Source organism: Panthera tigris, chromosome D4 (genome assembly GCF_018350195.1).
Source record: "Panthera tigris isolate Pti1 chromosome D4, P.tigris_Pti1_mat1.1, whole genome shotgun sequence".
NCBI lineage: Eukaryota > Metazoa > Chordata > Mammalia > Carnivora > Felidae > Panthera > Panthera tigris.
Window position 1 is genome coordinate 8,239,037 of NC_056672.1, and position 15,868 is coordinate 8,254,904.

Below are 15,868 nucleotides of genomic sequence, written 5' to 3' on the forward strand. Positions count from 1 at the left end.
CTCATTCCTGTGTTGGCTATTCATTTAGAAATTAATCTGCTGTGCAACTTTGGTCAAGTGCCTGGGCCTCTCTGTGCCCTTGTTTATTCCCTCGTCTGAGTGATAAACGATTCAGACTATAATTTCTTATTTTTATTAAACATTTTTTTAAAATTTATTCATTTTTGAGAGAGGGAGACAGGGCGTGAGCAGGGGAGGGGCAGAGAGAGAAGGGAGACACAGAATCCGAAGCAGGCTCCAGGCTCTGAGCTGTCAGCACAGAGCCTGCTGTGGGGCTCAAACTCAGAAACTGTGAGATCATGACCTGAGCTGAAGTCAGATGCTTAACCGACTGAGCCACCCAGGCACCCTGTGACTAGAATTTCTAAGGATTCTTTAGCTTTAACCTTCTGTGAATTTTTAAATGTGTTAACCAATTTACTGCCCTGTTGTGAAGGAGAAGGATTTGGTGCCCTGAGAGTGGATTGCTTTCATGAACTGCACAGAAGACCTAGGAGAATCTAGGTTTTTGATCTGAAAGTCATAAGAGGTGTGAAATGAAAATGAGGTTATTTCTGGAAATTCACAGTTTCCTCCTCTCACAGTTGCTAGTGTTTTCATCAAGGCAGAACGTCTTGACAAAGTACAAGAGCCCTAACTCACCGATTTATTCCGTGTTGTAGTTTAGGCTTTTCACCGGAATGACTAGTGGGCCAGCCTTCCACCAGCTGGATGTTAGGTTTTTACGGAGTAACATTTGTACGGTGGGATTGTCCAAAAAGAGGCCTTTCAGCTGGCAATAAATGTTTTTAGTCAGATACAGGTGCACGGGGTATACATTTATTTGTCTAGGAGTCCTTTGATTAAACAAAACTGTCTGTGTGGCTGGGCTTCCAGAGTAATGCAAGGATCTGAAGTCACTGTCCAGCCTGTCGGTTCTTCTGACAATTCTGACTTTGCTTCCCATTTTCCTGTTAGCATTTAAAGACTTGTGTTACTGGGGCACCTGAGTGGCTCAGTCGATGGAGCGTCTGACTTCGGCTCTGGTCACGATCTCACAGCTCGCGAGTTCGAGCCCAGTGTCGGGCTCTGTACAGACAGCTCAGAGCCTGGAGCCTGCTTCGGATTCTGGGTCTCCCTCTCTCTGTCCCTCCCCCACTCGTACTCTCATCTCTCTCTCTCTCTCTTTCAAAAATAAGCAAAGATTAAAAAAAAAACAAAACAAAAGAAACAACTTGTGTGACTTATTTGACCTGCATTCATTTGAAGCATCTTCCGCGGCCGAAGGTTCCAGCTGCTCGTCTCCTCTGTTTGCCTGCGTGAGTCCCTTGGCCATTTGCCAGCCATTTACAATGGTTTTGCAGGAGTGTTGAAGGTAGCCTGGCTCTCTGCTTGTTTTGAAATACAGTGGCTGGCATTGTAGTCGTTTGTAGAGGATGATCTCCGTGGGAAAGAGAGCCAGGAAATCAAATCAGAGGAGAAGAGTAGGGCCTAGCACGTCTTCACACGGTGATTACAAATCCGCACGTGAGTACTGTGCACAGTGTGTGAATGGCCTCACAACACCCCTACGGGGAAGGTATTATTATTACTGTCGTCGTCATCACCACCACCCCCCCTCCTAATTATAGATGAGGAGACTGAGGGTTAGAGAAGTTGAATAATATTCACAAGCCAGTGTTGATTGCTTTGCGGACTTCCTTAAGCTCACTTCCCCTTGGTGGCTGTACGTGGAAATGATATAAAGACACATGGCCGTGTAGTCCTTCACGCATATGCTCTCGTAGTCTAATATCCCAGATTTTTGTACTAATTTAAATGGCTGTGGGACTGCATGGCCTTTATTAAGTTAATTCACACTCGGGTCTGATGAAATGTCACGGACTCCAGGTGAAGTCTGCCTGGTAGTTAGTAAGAGCCTTGGGTTGGGGGCTGGCGTTTTCCTGGCGTCTCGCCGAAGCGTCCGTCCTCGTGGTGTGTCCAGGCGGGGCGCAGCCTGGCCCACGGGCCCCTAGCCACCGAGCACGTGGCCACGGGTGTCTCTCAGTTACATTTTGTAATTCTGCAGTTGAGAACACTCCATCCCGTTCCTTCCCTTGTCGTGCCCGAAAGCAGCTGGGAAGCCTGAAGTCTTTGTTTCCTTCGGCGCATGCTTAGCAGACCAATAGCGAGAGAAAAGGATTCGCTAGACATTGTTTCTCAGCCTTTCTCGCAAGAAAGGAAGATGGATAGGTGGGTTCAAGTGATGTCAGGTCTCAGTGCCAGTTTGTTTTGATCGTCCAGCACAACGACTCCTTTCCGAACGCTCTGAGTATTTAACAGTGCCGTGACCCAGAACTCTCTGTGCTGCGGCTGACGCAAGCCAAGTTCACCCGCACTCTCCAATGAGCTTTTTTTGCAAGTTTTCCCAATGTTGACCTCACCACATCTTATGAACAGCCTGAGATTCTTATCGGAAGTAGGTAAGGATGTAAGTCATAAATGGATAATTTCCACTGTGCTCTCTGGCCAGCACCTCCTCTGTGCAGGTCTATGCTTCAACTTACGCTAATTTCTTGCCCCCGTCCCCTTTTTTTTTTTTTTTTTGCATGTTGTTTGGTCATTATTTCAGTTTCATGGATGTGCAAATTATCTCTTGAAGCTTTTGAGAGCACCAAATTATATTCATTTTTCAACATAAAAGGCTGCCCCCCACCCCCAGGGTAGAAATACTACAATCTCATTGTGTAAAGAAAAAAGGAAACTGTAAAGGTGGAAAACAGAAAAACCAAAACTGTCCCGTGAGACGATCATCCATAATACTTTGTGTTGCGACATCTCTTTGTTCAAAGTATTTTTTTTAATGTGTCTATGTTTACAATGTGTATAAAATTGGTGTCTTTTAAATGTCATGTAAGTGAATCTATGGTATTAGCATTAAGAAATTCGACCATAGAGGCGCCTGGGTAGCTCAGTCTGTTAAGCATCTGACTCTTGATTTCTGCTCAGGTCATGATCTCATGGTTGGTGAGATCAGTTCGTGAGATCAAGCCCCACGTTGGGCTCTGTGCTGACAGCATGGAGCCTACTTGGAATTCTCCCGCCCCCCGCCCCGCCCCGCCCCTGCAAAATAAATAAAACTTAAAAAAAGGAAATTCCACCATAATTTTATGCTATTAAACTAAGGAAGAGAAGGATTCTTAATATTTTTAAGGCTACAGATCTATATACCCACCAGCCTGGTTCATAATGATGATATGGGAGAAAGTACAGACACTGGGGAGCATAGCACATGGACCGCTGGACAGGGTGGCCGGGAACCTTTGAGCTGGACCGGCATTCTCTGGAGGCCTCTGCTGTGTGAGACATGAACTCTTCTGGGAAGAGAACTGGGCTTTTTCTGTGAGTGTCCAGACAGCAGCTCTTTCCCTATCGAGAACTTGAATTATACAATTTTTTTCTTGCAGTAAATCTGTTTTATAAAAATTACTTTTATTTGAGAGCATTACCATTATTTGCCATGATATTTTTGGGTTTGAGAATAATTTCATAAGGTCAGGACAATCTCATCCTTACAGAGAATAGTAATTATTTTGTGGTTACAGAGTGAGTTTTCATGCTTTGTGGGCAGCTTTTAGGATCTTATAAGGAGAATGCAGAAGGTCTTTTTTTGGGCACACATCGAAGTACCCAGTGTGACTTATATCTGACTTATTTTGTTTCCTAAATCTGACTTTATATGTGGTACAAAGTTCCCCTTCATGATTCATTTTAATATGGAGAGGATCCTACTTGTTTCGATTTCTGTGACTCCCCAAATCAGGACTTTGATTTCTGTAACTCATATTATTTTGTCATCAAATAACAATTGGAAATGCATGCAGCATTTTAATTGTTGAAGGTGGAGGGATTATACCAAGATCATCCCAGAACTCCGTGGCTGAAGAATGGCCCCGTCCAGAATGCTCTCTTCACTTTGGACCGTGTAACTTGCCGTGATAGAGTAGTGCTGTCCTGAACCTCACCATTTGTTGATCTGTACCAATTCCCATGTTTGGTTTGTGATACGTGAGTATATTCAGTGATTGTGCAGTTTTAGAAAATTCCAGAAAGAATTCTCAAGGTAAACGTAATTGCAACTTATTATAGATACAAATGTCAGGTGGCTTCCTGGAGAATGATAAAGGACATTGATGCAATTAGCATTAAAAATAATGAAGGAGTCATCAGATAATAAACAGATAACGAAGTCAAGACACTGAAATTTCAAGTTTTTCCAATGGTGTGGACACTTTTATTTTGTGTTCCCCCCTTTTTGGGCAATAACACTTGTCCTAAAGTTATAGCTTGCTTCCCCTTTTCCTTGCAGTTGCTAAGACAGTTCAGTTGCTAATGAAAATGCCTTCATCTGGGGCACCTGGGTGGCTCAGTCAGTTAACCGTCTGACTTCTGCTCAGGTCATGATCTCACGGTTCATGGGTTCAAGCCCCGTGTTGGACTCTGTGCTGACAGCTCAGAGCCTGGAGCCTGCTTCGAATTCTGTGTCTCCCTCTCTCTGTGCCCCTCTCCCGTTCACTGTCTGTCTCTCTCTATCAAAAATGAATACACGTTAAAAAAAATTAAAGAAAAAAGAAAATGCCTCCGTCTGTTTTTAAGCTGTGTGAGAATGTGCTTTGGAGGCAGGAGTATTTTCTCCCTTCTTCACACACTCTTCTAATAATCTGTATTGATGTGCTAATCTGTCTGTATTTCCAACATCTTATAAGAATGGTCATATTACAGAAATGTTCAGCATTATACCATGGGCGAGGAAAGCTATACCAACCTTCAAGGTTTTTCTTATTAACTGTTGAGAAAAATTGGTGATTGTGTTTGACTTAATGGATTTGGTGCATTTATTTGAACAATACTAGGTTTTGAATGAAGTTTCTTTTTTAAGAAAATAAAATGCATCATAGCCTTGTGTCACCAACGTGCACAGCTGACAGTTTTTTTTAAGATAGTAATTTCAATCTATTTGTTACCAAAGGTCTGATTACAGAGTTCCATAATGGTAGAGATTTATTTAGCTTGGAAAACCTATAGCAGCCTATTCATATATCCTAAGATGGAAACTAGGTCAAGGAAATTTTTTATAATGTAATGTCTAACAAAGAAGAATTAATTAAGGTGGCTATTGGTTTGTTAATCTGCAAGAATGTGTGAGTTTCCGTGTTTCATAGTTCCAATTCCGAGGTGGGATGGATGGGAGCAGAATAATTTTAGTGAACATTCTCTTGAAATGAGAAGGAATTTTTCAGTGTGGCTCCCTAATTACAGCCAGCATGTCAATATCTGAGATGCCTCATAAATTTATATTTGAAAGACTGCCACTGGTCAAACTTTCCTGAAGCCTTTGATTCTCATGAAACAATATTATTTGAACATCTGGGTGGTTTCCCCCAGATTCGTGCAAATCCCACAGGGGAGGAAACAAGCTGTATCCTTGTTCTACAGAGAGAAAACCAGTTTTATAGAGAATTGCCACAAACAGAGTTACGTAGCCCAGTGGCACAGCTAAGAGGTAGAATCTGTTTACACAAGTCATGCTAGGTTTTTTTTCTCTGTCACTAATTTCTACCCCAAAGAGTTAGCTCTTGTATTAGCGATCAGTCTTACGTGGTTGACATGACTAAAAATCCAGGACTCACCGTTTGGGTATTCTGAGCTCTTTTGGCCTATACGTAAGATCTTATAAATAGCATATGGTACAAGTGTCCCATATTGTGTCAAATATTGCCATCCCCATGCCAGTTGTAGCTGGTGATTCATCCCTGATATAGAGCCACCAATCACACTCCAAATATAACCTCAGAAAATTTTGAATCACAGATTTTTTATGAAATCAAAGCAAAGTGAGGCAGGGAATGGGACACAGAGCATTGTGCGTTTGAAACTGAGCCCAGTTGGGTAGAGAACCTGGGATTCCGAGAGCAAGTCCAGTAGCTATGCTGGGCTCCTACATGGAACCCTTTCCAGAAAACCACCTTCTCCCTCTCTTTCAGTGTCTTTATTAATTGTTTATGTTTCCGTTATGGGCTGATCTCCCCCCAGCCCTTATCTTGAGACACATAGTCAACGTAACTAGTCATGTAAAATGATTAACTGGAAATGGTACATGCCTGAGTCCCCTGTTCCCTGTGATGGTTAATTCTGTGTGCCAACTTGGTTCGATCATAGGCACCAGTTGTTTGGTCGAATGCTAGTCCAGATGTTGCTGTAAAGGCATTTTTTAGATGTGAATTTAAAATTAGTTGACTTTAAGTAAAAGAGATTACCCTTTATGGCACAGGTGGGCCCCATCCAATCAGTTGAAGCCCTTAAGAGCAAAGACTGAAGTCTCCCAATGGAAGAAGGAATTCGGCCTCCACACAGTGTCTGGACTTGAGACTGCCACCTCAGATTTTTCCTGGGTTTCCAGCTCAACAGCCGGTCCTACCGATTTAGGACTTGCTAGCCCCCCAGAATAGTGTGAACCAATTCCTTAACATCTCGCCCTCTATTGGTTCTGTTTCTCTGGGGGAACACTGACCGTTACAGCACCCAAGAATTTTCCTCGTGATAGCAAAATACATTTCAGTGGAGTATGTGTTACATACTGGACATTATGCTAGATCTTACTCAAGCTACACAAAAACCCTATGAAGTGAAATTCTTATCCTGTCTTTAGAAATGGAGAAACCAACGCTCAGAGACTCTAAGCAACATGCTAAAGTTTCATACTCAGTTGGTTGGCATCTTGGAAGCCATTTTGAAATTTTAAATCAAGCCTTTTTTTTTTTTTTTTTTTTTTTTTTTTTTTTTTTTAATTCTATCCTCTTTGCACAGAGGAATGGCTGCTGCTTGGCTATGTGTTTGTCAGATAATTTCTTAGATGACTGGGAAAGCAACCTTGCCTTTTCTCCTCCAGGTTAATTGTGGGTAGCAGCCTAGCCACTAGGGCAGTGAGTTTGATGGAATTCAGCACAGCCACCTCACGGGCATTCCATTTAGATCTCACTCCAAACTTGTTGTCGTCCAAGTGGAACTGTCCGTGTAATGTTGGTTCATTTTCCCTTGGGATAGAGCTCAGGTGTGAGAGTTCTGGGTGCCCGTATTCCACCTGACCCAAGAGACACACTTCGATCAGCTTTATAAACCAAGGGTCACTGGCCAGCTCGAGTTCCCGAGGAGGCTCCTTTCAGTTGGGCACAGCTGGTGTCTTCTCTGTAGATAGCTGAATCAGCCAGTGAAGATGTCCCACCTCTGAAACTCTTCACATTCTACTCTGATCCCTTGTAATTCATGTGTTTAATTCTACAGGTAAACCAGTTCCTGGATGTGATAAAAAACCATTGTAGATTCTGTTCATTTAAAAAAAAATTTTTTTTCCCTGTGTTAAAATAGAAATAAGATGAAATTTACCATTTAAAACATTTTTAAGTACACAGTTTGGTAGTACGAAGTACAGTCACAGTGTGTGCAGTCATCGCTGTTATCTATCTCCCGAAGTTTTTCATCATCCCAAACAGAAACTGGGGGCCCATTAAATAATAACTCTCCTTTCTTCCCTCCCTCTACCCCTGGCAACCTCTATTCTACTTTCTGACTACTTTTTGTCTCAATGAATTTGCCTCTTCTAAAATCCTTTATAAGTAAAGTTATATAATATCTGTCTGCGTGTGTCTGGCTTATTTCACTTGGCTTAGTGTTTTCAGGTTTCATTCATGTTGCAGCATGTGTCAGATTTTTTTTTTTTTTACCTGCCCTGGTCCTGCCTCTCTGCCTGGATCAGAATTTTCTTTCTTTTAATTCCCTGCTTTGGATTCTTTGTGGTATATATCTAGAAGGGAACTGCTGGGTCGTATTGTAATTCAATGTTTAACTTTCAGAGGAAGCATGCAACTTTTCCACTGTCATTGTACCATGTTACATTCCCATCAGTAATGCACAGGGTCCCTTCCATTTTCTCCCCACTCTCACCAACACTTGTTTTGTTTGTTTGTTTTTATAGTAGACGTCCTGATGGGTCCGAGATGGTATCTCATTGTGGTTTTGATTTGCATTTCTTTAATGGCTAGTGATGTTGAGTATCTTTTCATATGCTTCTTGACAGTTTGTATATCTTCTTTGGAGAAATGTCTGTTCAAGTCCTTTGCCCATTTTTGAATTGAGCTGTTTCGCTGTTGTTGATGAGTTATAGACGTTCTTTATATATTCTGGATATTAACCCTTAAATCACATATATGCTTTGAAACTATTTTCTTCCATTCTTTGGATTGTCGTTTCACTCTCTTGATGTTGTCCTTTGATGCCCCCAAAGTTTCACATCTTGATGAAGTCAAATGTATCTGTTTTGTTGTTGCTGTTGCCTTTGCATTTGCTGTCATTTGTTCTTTTTTATTCAAAGGATGATCTTACATAACCATCCTCTCCCCAGATTGTAGCTCCATTAGCTTTTTGGACATCTCATCCAAAATGTATCCTAAGCCTCCCTGAAAAACCATGTGCCTTATGAGCCAAAGAGTACAGCATACAGAGCATCATGAGTAGAACATTATTCTGAAGTAAGATTGTCTGGGTTCGAAATCTGTTCAGCCACCCTCTAGATGTGTGATTTGGGACAAATTCATTCATATTTATGTGCCTCGCTTAAATCATCTGTAAATTTGAGTTCTAACAGTACCTAATTTATAGGATTGCTATGAGGATTCAATGAGACAACAACATTAAAATCTAGATAGAATATTGCCTCTCAAATTGCCAGAATCAATGTGTGTTGGCTGTTATTATTATACCTTAGAAAGCAAGTGGATTTAGGTAGAGCTGGTATAAAATAGAACACTACTATATTATTTATAACCTCATTGAGAAACCTGTCAAGAACTATATATTTATTTCCAGATTTTTTTATTGCTCTCTCTTCTATCTTTGACCCTCTGTACAAGATCTAGCTAACTTGCTTAACTTCAATAAAAACTTTGTCTACAGATGTTTGTGTAGAGCTTAAAACTCAATACCCCCAAAAAAATCAGAATGAGCAGGCACAGATCTCCTGACACAGGGGATAATAATTCCTCATGCTGTAAAACTGGGAAAGTTTGGACAGATTTTCCTCTTATGCTTAACTTGATCTTATAGATGTCAGACAATTTTTGGATCACATTTCTTTATCTAGAGAAGGAAAATATAAGATATTTTATTACCACAAGCTAGGATCGAACTCAATTGACACCTGGTTCAGCGAGATAACTAATTATGGTCAGAACACACGATGGCCCGCAATCAACTGCTTCTCAACCAAAATAATTATTTTTACCAGATGTTTTAATGATATTTAATTGGCTTATATCTAGTTACTATGCAAAAGGTCAGCTCAAGGTGTTGCCTAGGGGTTAATTTTGCAACTGATTCATCTTAGAGGGTTCATCAGGAGGTTACATTGCTTAAAATTGATAATGCCGATTTTGAAAAATTTCCAGAAAGAAACTATCATAGCCATGCTCTTTTTGGAAAAAGCGTGAGCAGTCGTTCTTTTCCCCCATTTCCCCATTTTGGATGAGAACAGCCCCAGAGCTGTTTTCTCCACATTTGTTAGCTCATCGTCCATCACAGCTCCTTGGGCTCATCTCTTGTGAAGGTGGGGTGTCTTATTCTTTGGACAAGGATCTTGGTTAGACTCCTCAATTTTTTTTTTTTTATATCAAGACACATAGCTTTTTTTGTTTGTTTTTTCGGAAACAGAGAACATGGGCATTCTAGTCTCGCTCTCAAAAGACTAGTCTCTTAAGAGAGAGACCATCTGCCAGGAGTTTGTGAAAATCACCAATGTAAATTAATATTCATGGAGGTAGATGTCCAAAACAATTAAGTTAATCCCTTACTCTAGATGGACTAAGATTTACTGTGGATAAAACTAGGCTATTTATGGCTGAAGAGCATTATTTTGATCTCTAGTAGAATGGCTTTTGATTTAATTACAACTTCTGTATGAAACTTAACCTGGTATATTTTATGGGCATGTTGAGAGCGCTGTCTACCACATCACTGTATGTGTTTATGAAAATTCAGAGGCGGCATTTATTTAGGTATCTCTGATTTCCGTGAGTAATTCATACATGTTTATATTCTGGATACAGTGGGCCACTGTCTGAATGTGGTCATCTCTCTGTGTAACAGCTTATTAACCAGATAGAAAGGTCTCAGACAAATGGCTAGCCATTTCTAGAGAATGTATAAGACTGTGGGTTGTATGTCTATGTAGTCATTCTTCCTTTATGTGGAGCAGTGGAGGAGCCTATCGATGAAGAGGGTAGCCTCTGAAACTGAACAGCTTTGGTTCAATTCCCAGTGCGTGTATTTCCTGACTTTGTGACCTTGGGTAAGTTAATTTCTCAGTCTTTGTGTGTTTCAATTTCCTTATCTGTAGAAGGGAGATAATAGTAATATCTTTCGCATTGTTTTGTCGTGAGAATTAAATGAGTGTTATACGTAAAGCAATTAGAGCAGTCTGTGATACCTGTAATTTTCCATACATAAGTTTCATATCATTTTTGCTCTCCCACCATTGTTCTCAATTCTTTTTTTGTTTTTATTTTATTTTATGACATTATAAACGCACACACACACATAATTATTATTAGAATAGCACTCCTTCTGGGGACTCTTTGTTGGAGGTATGAGAATCACATCTTAAACTGCAGTAAGTTAAAAAGACTAACAAAATTTCAAGAATGAATCTGCTTCAGGCATAGTAAGATCCAGGAGCTCAAGTGATATCATTGTTTCTCACATTCGATTAATCCTGGTTTATTTTAAATGGAGTCAGAGATCACTGCTTGCCCTTTTAGCCCAGTTATTCCGTCCGATGGATTTATATGAAGGCAAATTGAATTGAAATAGCTTTAATCCACCATCTGTAACCAGAAGTTCCTCATTAAAAACCACCCAAAAGAAAATGAACAAACTAATAAAATCCATTTCTACTAAAGATTTCTTCAGGACATTCAGAACCTTTTGGAATGAGATAGTTTAAAAGTTACTAAATAAAAGATGATACCAGGATCTTCAAATTTGTACTCTTTTAATGAACACTACTTTTCATAGCAAACAAATTTGTTTTGCTAAAATGGGAAGCGTTATTTTGCCTCTGCCATCACAGAGTTTTTCAGCCTCGTGGTTTGAAAATTCCTTAACAACCCAGCCTGTGTTGCCAAAGAGAATACTCCACAGTCAACAGAGTTCAATTATGTAACTGTCAAGTCATGTTTGTAGTTAACAGAAATCTGACTTCTACATCCATGACTTAAAGACATGTAGGCAAGGGCCGAGATTACTACCTTTATCCCGTGTCAGGTCTGATCAGTTAGTAAGGCCTGTCTGTCCCTGTGTTGAGAAGGATTCTGTGGCTCTATTGGGCCAGGTAGGAAAGAGTGCCCTGGGGGATTAGTATGATCTACACTGAATCAGTGAACTATCATGTATCTGTCATCCTTGTTTTATGCTGTCAGTTCTAAAGAGCTACAGATTATATCCTAAGGAGCCACATGGGGTTCTCATATCCCTACATAAGGTAATTCCAAGATGTTCATAGTCTGTCACACGTAAAAATTTAAAGAGTTAGAAATGCTGCAATCTTCTTGATAGAATTATTAGGAATTAGAATTGCCACTGAGAAATTCTACTTTAACCCATCTGTTACTATTAAAATGTGTTTTCTTTACTTCCCTATGTAGCAAACAGTTGAAGAAAAAAAGTGATTGCTTTATCCTAAACAACTCAAAATGAAAAGTCATTAAGTTTCCCAGCTGGTTAGAACTTGACACGTATAGATATTAAAAAGAAGCTTCGGTAGAGGTAAATAATTATCTCTTTTGAAGACAATTATTAAAAACCAATTCATCACTGACTTTCAAAATACTGCTTTCAAAGTTACACTCTAGCCACAGAATACAGATTGAGTGTTCTGATGTAGTTTTTTATTGAACTTTTAAGCTTTATTTTTGAGAGAGAGAGAGACAGGGCGTGAGTGGAGGAGGACAGAGAGAAAGGGAGACACAGAATCTAAAGCAGGCTCCAGGCTCTGAACTGTCAGCACAGAGCCCGATGCGTGGCTCAAACCCACGAGCCGTGAGTTCACGACGTGAGCTGACGTCGGACTCTTAACCGACTGGGCCACCTGGGCGCCCCTCTGATGTAGTTTTAATAAAAATACCAGATAACATAAATGTGGCTATTTCAAAATTTATATTTTAGGTTATATTGCAGATGAATACACTTTGACTTTATAAAAATAGGACCACAAATCCTCAATTTTCAAAGATAATACCACTTAGAAATATTTTCACCTAAATATCCATAAGTAGAATCAAACTTCCTTTTTCCCCAAATATTTGAATATGAAAATTTTATGTTGTGAGTGAACATCCATATACCTAAAATCTAGATTCTGTTATTAATGTTTTCTTATTCTTGCTCTATCTTGCCTATTTATTAATCCTTTCCTCTCTCCATTAATAAATCCACCTGTTGGGTTTTTTTTTTAATGCTTATTTCTTTATTTTGACAGAGAGCATGAGAGTGCACGTGTGTTGGCATGAGTCGTGGAGGGGCAGAAAGGGAGAGAAAGAATCCCATGCAGTCTGCATGCTGTCAGCATGAGCCCGAGTCAGGGCTCGATCTCACCAACCCTGAGATCGTGACCTGAGCCGATATCAGGAGTCAGATGTTTAATCGACCTAACCACCCAGGCGCCCTCACCATTTTGTTTTTGACACATTTTAAGATCAGCTGTAGACATCAGTACATTTCACCCTAAGTTCTTCAGCATGCATATCATAAAGTTTGATATTTGTTTACTGTATTTTCTTTTTTTGTAAAATTTACGTGAAATGAAATGTGTAAATCTTATGTATACCGTTTGATGAATTGTGATAAATGCTTCCATCCATGCAACTTAAACCCTATCAAGATAGAGAACATACCATTACCCCTGGAAGTTTCTCAGTCTTGCACCTCTCCACCCCCGCAGGCACAACCACTGTTTTCACATTTTCCCCCTTGAGTTTCAGTCTTGCCTGTCTTCTATGTAGAATCGCACAGTGTGTATGCTTCTGTGTCAAGTGTCTATCGCTCAACATAATGGTTTTGAGATTCACCCATGCTGTTTTGAGTATTAGTACTTTGTCCTTTCTTAGCTGGGTTCTAGTCCATTATATTAATATACCTCAGTTTGTTGATACATTTTTATTGACGGACATATGGGCTCTTTCCAGTTTCTGGCTATTATAAATAAAGCTGCCGTAAATATTCTTGTACATAAAATGTTTTTTGATGGATGTATGTTTTCAGTTCTCCTGCAGAAATACCTGGGATTGGAAGTTCTGGGTCACAGGGTGGGTATATGGGTTTTAAAAATTTTTTTTCTGTTTATCTCCATGATTCTGAAAAATTGGACAATATTCTTGGGTTTGATAAATCAACTAACTCAAATAAAACAAATATTTCTTGCTCTGTATTTCACAACAGACATCTAATCAGTCTCCTGTCATTAATTTCAAGATATGCCCATGCATTTTGCTGATATCATAAATTAACACATTAATTCCAGTGGCTCTTAATGAAGGCCCAAATAAGACTCTACTCTTCTCTGAGCTTAATGAAGTTATGTCATTCTGAAATGGAGTCATTGTGCCTTTTTTTCAATCAGCAGAAAATAAATGAATATAATTTTCTTAAAATTTCTATGTTTGCAACTATTTCTCTATGGTGTTAAGAGGTGACAAAAGAAATTTCCAGAGATGCACATTAGCAAGAAAATCTTGAAGCATCCAGTCATGCCTTATCCAAGAATGCTGGTGCTTTCATGGGCATGGTTTTATGGTATGATGTTTTTAACCTGTTGTTAAAATGTTTGAAGTATATGTAAAGGTATATGAAGTGTATGTATCAACATGCAGTGTTATATTACTTTCAGGTGTACAATCTAATGCCTTAACAATTCTCTACATTACTCAGTACAATAAGTGTGTTCTTCATGTCCTATTTTACCCACCCTCCCTCCCACCTTACCTCCAGCACGCTGCTAGTTTGTTCTCCGTGTTTAAGAGTCTGGGGTTTTGTTTTTTGTTTTGTTTTTTTCTTTTTTAAAAAATTTCATACGTGAGTGAAATTATATGATATTTGTCTTTATCGGATTTGTTTCACTTAGCATTATATCTCTAGGTCCATTCACGTTGTGGCAAACGTCAAGATCGCATTCTTTTTCTGGCTGAGCAATTTCCACATCTTTTTTATTCATCTACCCATGGACAATCAAGGCTGCTTCCATATTCGGGCTATTGTAACTAATGCTGCCATAAGTATGGGGGTGCATGTATCTTTTTGTATTCGTGTTTTTGTATTCGTTGGGTAAATGCTCAGTAGTGGAATTACTGAATCGTTTGGTAATTCTGTTTTTAATTGTTTTTTTAAGAACCTCTACACTGCTTTCCACAGCGGCTGCACCAGTTTGCATTCCTACCAACAGTGCACGAGGATTCCTTTTTCTCATCATCCCCGCCAATACCTGTACTTTCTTGTCTTTTTGTTTCTTGGCGTGCTGACAGGTGTGAGGTGGTATCTCAGTGTGGTTTTGATTTGCATGTCCCCAACGATGAGTGATGTTGAGCATCTTTTCGTGTGTCTGTTGGCTGTCTGTACGTATTCTTTGGAAAAAATGTCTATTCAGGCCTTCTGCACATTTTTTTATTGGATTACTTGTGAGTTTTTTGGTGTTGAGTCGTGTAAGTTCTTGATATATTTTGGATATTAACCCCTTTTCAGATAATATCGTTTGAAAATATCTCCTACCATTCAGTAGTTTGCCTTTTTGTTTTGTTGATGGTTTCCTTCGGTGCAAAAGCATTTTATTTCTGTGCAGTCCCAATAGTTCATTTTTGCTTTTGTTTCACGTTGCCAAAGGACACGTATCTAGAAAAATGTTGCTCAGGTCAGTGTCAAAGAGATTACTGCTTGTGTTTTCTTTTAGGAGTTTCTATTAGGTTTCAGGTTTCACATTTAGGTCTTGAATACATTTTAAACTTATTTTTGTGTATGCTGTAAGAACGGGGTCAGGTTTCATTCTCTTGCTTGTAGCTGTCCAGTTTTTCCAGCACCATCTGTTGAAGAGACGGTCTTTTCCCCCATTGGATATTCTTGTCTCCTTTGTCATAGATTAATTGACCGCAGGTTTATTTCCGGATTCTCTGCTCTGTTCCATTGATCTGTGTATCCATTTTTGTGCCAGGATGCATGTTGAGTTTTATAAGAAACTGACAGACCTTTTCTATAGTGATTGTACCATTTTGCATTCCAAGCAGTGACACGTGAGAGTTCCAGGGTTTGACAGACCCACCACTAGGGTTATCAGCCTTCTTGCCTTTAGCTATTCTGCCTGGTTTTAGTAGTATTTCCTGGGAGTTTTGATTTAATTCTTCGGATGACTACTGATGTTGAGCACTTTTTCAGGGGCTTATGTTCTGTGCCTATTTTCTCTTCTGAAGTATTTTAAGTCTTTTGCCTACTTGGGGGGTCATTTGAATTGTAGTCAGCGATTATTAAATTATGTCAAACGTGTTTTCTTTGTTACTTAAAACTTTACAGTGTTAATGTGTGAATTATAGTGATCGAGTTTTGAATGTTACACCAGCCTTGCATTCGGGAGAAACCCTACTTGATCATGATATATTGTCTTTTGTGTATACTACTGATGCAGTTTCCTTTTATTTGGGAAAGAAATTTTGTATCTGTTTCACGAAGAAAAATGGCATATAATTTTCTACTTTTGTTGCTTCTTTGTCACAAGTTATCCTGAATAAGTATTGCAGTTTTATTGGCCTCAAAAATGACTTAG

The 15,868-nt window shown here is 39.5% G+C and overlaps 1 protein-coding gene across 1 annotated transcript in view; it reads left to right on the top strand.

Annotated features, from left to right (window-relative positions):
* The first annotated feature begins 3,982 nt into the window (after positions 1-3,982).
* The window catches only part of LOC102953168 (histone-arginine methyltransferase CARM1-like), a 186,421-nt gene continuing 174,535 nt past the window's right edge, over positions 3,983-15,868 (top strand). Inside the window, exon 1 of the mRNA XM_015542955.2 lies at positions 3,983-4,026. The gene's annotated coding sequence lies outside the window, so the exon portion shown is untranslated. The remainder of the gene's footprint in view (positions 4,027-15,868) is intronic.